Source organism: Pteropus vampyrus, unplaced genomic scaffold, assembly GCF_000151845.1.
Source record: "Pteropus vampyrus isolate Shadow unplaced genomic scaffold, Pvam_2.0 Scaffold676, whole genome shotgun sequence".
NCBI classification, from domain to species: Eukaryota; Metazoa; Chordata; class Mammalia; order Chiroptera; family Pteropodidae; genus Pteropus; species Pteropus vampyrus.
Genome location: NW_011889457.1, coordinates 13960 through 16665, shown reverse-complemented (window position 1 = coordinate 16665; position 2706 = coordinate 13960). Strand labels below are relative to the sequence as shown.

Genomic DNA, 2706 nt, shown 5'->3' with positions numbered 1-2706 from the left:
ACCTCGCCCGCTGGCGCTGGGAACTGGTGGTTTCTGACCCGTCCTTCCTTCCCTTCCTGCGGTTCCGGTCCGCACGCGCGGCCTCTGTGTCCGGTCTGCGCTTGGCCGCCCCGCACGAGTGCACACGGGGTCTCGTCGGAGGCGCCAGGTCTTCCAGGGCGCCTCCCTCTCCTCGCCTGCACTCTGACCCCGGCACCTACGGAAACTTCCAAGGGCCCCCGACTCCGACGCCTCCATCCTCCGTTCCCAGCGCACTCCACACCCTCCTCCCAAGTCTGCAGGACGCGGCGATGTTTTAAATGACTCCGCTTGACCCTCAAATGTCTGCCGCGACAAATGCCCGTCCCGTCTCATCCTCGCCCTCAGGCTGCGTTCGCACACGCCGCTGACCGGGTCCTCCGCAATTCACTTCGCCGGACGGCATTCTTTTGTCTGCCTGGTGGGCCTTTCTCCCACATGTTGTCACCTCTCTGCGGACCGCGCTAACACAGGCATTCGACACACCTGTCTGTCCGCGGTCCCGATTGCTCGGCCTGACGCACGGCGGTCAGCGCCACATCCCCCGCCTGTACCCTTCGCGTGTCTGCGTCTCACTCACTGGCTCTTCCTCCCGCCTGGTCCCGAACGCCAAGCGGAGCGAGACCCCGGGATGACCGCTCTCTTCTCGCTGCCCGCCTCCAAGGCCTTCCTTCGTCAGGGACCAGCCCAAGGCACCACGACGTGGCCGTCTCCATGTCAACCTCCAGCCTGTGCTCTGCCTACTAAGCGACCCATTAATCCCTCCCCCGTCCCTCAGTCCGGCTACGCTCTCGTCCCCAACCTGTGGCCGAGCTTGCTCAGGGGCCGCTCCACATTCAGGGCCGCGGCTTTCACCACTCTCAAGAGACTGGAGAGGCCCCTGGGAGAGGCCGACGTGGAGGATGAGGGGGAGCGAGCGGCAGCACTGGACAGGACGCACGGCCCCCGCCCCACGGCCGAGGCCCTGAGCAGGTCCCGCGGCAGTGCCGGTCCCGGCCCCCCGCATCTCCGCGTGCTGCGGGAGGCGCGAGCTCTGTTAGTGCTTTCGTCTCCCACCCCTCCCCAGAGGGCCGGCTCGGGACTCCACCGTGCCGACTACCCACTCTCCGCCTCGGACGACGGACTGGCTCACGGCTGTGACAGGGCGCCCAGCGGCCCCACCCAGATTCAGCCCCTGGAGGAGAGGGTCCCCGCCGTGCGTTAGCTGAGCCTAACGCCCACAGGGCTCTTGTTTTTTGGGGGGGGGGATGCTGCGAATGAGCCACCAGCACAGCGTGAGGGCGCAGGGAAGAGGGCAGACGAGGTCTCCGGGGCGGGGAGGGGGGGGGCCGGTCCTCCAGAACCGCAAAGAGACAGAACCCGCACCTAAGGGCCTGCGGTTCTGGTCACGGCCAGGGAAGTCACGAAAGACATCTTACGATGAAAGGCCACGTTCTACGACCCTGGGCTTTCAATCCAAACCTCATCTGGTAATGAAAAACTAACAAATTAATGACACAATCCAGTCTCCCCAAAAGTGGAGACGAAGTACAGTTCCCCCCTTGCGCCCGGCTACCGGCAGCGCCCCCTCCGGAGCAAACCACCGGCCCAAGGGCTGAGCCCCCTCGGCCAGGCAGCAGAGTATGGCCAGCAGATGCACCCCTCCCAAAGGCACCCCAGGTTTGCACCCAGCGCCACCGACTCGCTTCTACGGGAGGTCCATGGGGCAGGACCGTGAGTTCCCAATGCTGCCCATGTGGGGAGCACTCTGCGTGGAAACAAGTGGCTCGTTGCCAGAGTGGAGGTCCAGGTCAGGCGCATGAGCTCGGGCGCAGCGGGGCCCGCCTCCCTAAGCATTCCCCTGGGAACGCGCAGCCCCCCACCAGACGGTGACGTGCAGGGTCCGCGGCTGAGGCGAGCGAGCCAGAGCCCACGCGGCTGACAGACGCCGGCAACCGTCCCAATCAGCCATCTGCTGCTGTAAACGCCGCGATCTCACGTGACGAGAACCGTGCGGAGGCTCTACCACGCACTGGCCGGTCCGCACACGAACCGCGACTTAACAATAACGAGACGGCTGGATGACGACGACTACCGGGGAGCTGTGAACGCGCAGGGCGGTGGAGGATGGCTGCCCCCCTGGAGCGCCGTGACGGAGCTCTGGGTGCACCGCGGGACGAAAAGACACGTCGCACCCGCTGTGCCGCGCTGGCTGAGCAGGCCGAGCGCCCGCAGGGGCCCGTCTCAGGGGCACCCCTTCCAGGTCCCCCGCCCCCCTCGTGGCCCTCTCCGTTCTCCTGGCTTCTGAGGATCTGCTGACGAGGAGAAAGGCCAGCGACGGAAGAGGCAGGACGACTGCGAGGCGCCCGGCCCCCACCGCCCCGCGCCGGGAGCCGAGGCCTCGTCCCTCCCGATGCGGCAGGACGGGCGAGCGGCCGCTGTTCCGCACGTGGGTGTGACTCTAAACAGGACGTTTACTTTACACCCATCTGGGCCGCGTGCACCTCAACTAACCGTGGCTGGAGGCCGGTGAGCAGGAGTTAAGTGAACTCCTTTCTCTTACTTAAAAACAACTTATCAGAGAAACACAAAATGGGAGATTCCGCCTCTGTCCGAGGAGCACCATCGAATGCGCCCTGAGCGACTCTACGAAGGAAAGCTTCCCACGGTCTCTCCCCTCACGCTGTCGCTGCAGCAGGGGACGCGGCC

The 2706-nt window shown here is 65.7% G+C and overlaps 1 protein-coding gene and 1 long non-coding RNA gene across 2 annotated transcripts in view; both read right to left on the bottom strand.

Moving 5' to 3' along the window:
- Positions 1-2706, bottom strand: part of TJP1 (tight junction protein 1) — a 51406-nt gene that overhangs the window by 41833 nt on the left and 6867 nt on the right. The window lies entirely within an intron of this gene.
- LOC111733890 overlaps positions 1935-2706 on the bottom strand; it is a 2491-nt gene continuing 1719 nt past the window's right edge. Inside the window, exon 3 of the long non-coding RNA XR_002778232.1 lies at positions 1935-2674. This is a non-coding gene — a long non-coding RNA (uncharacterized LOC111733890). The remainder of the gene's footprint in view (positions 2675-2706) is intronic.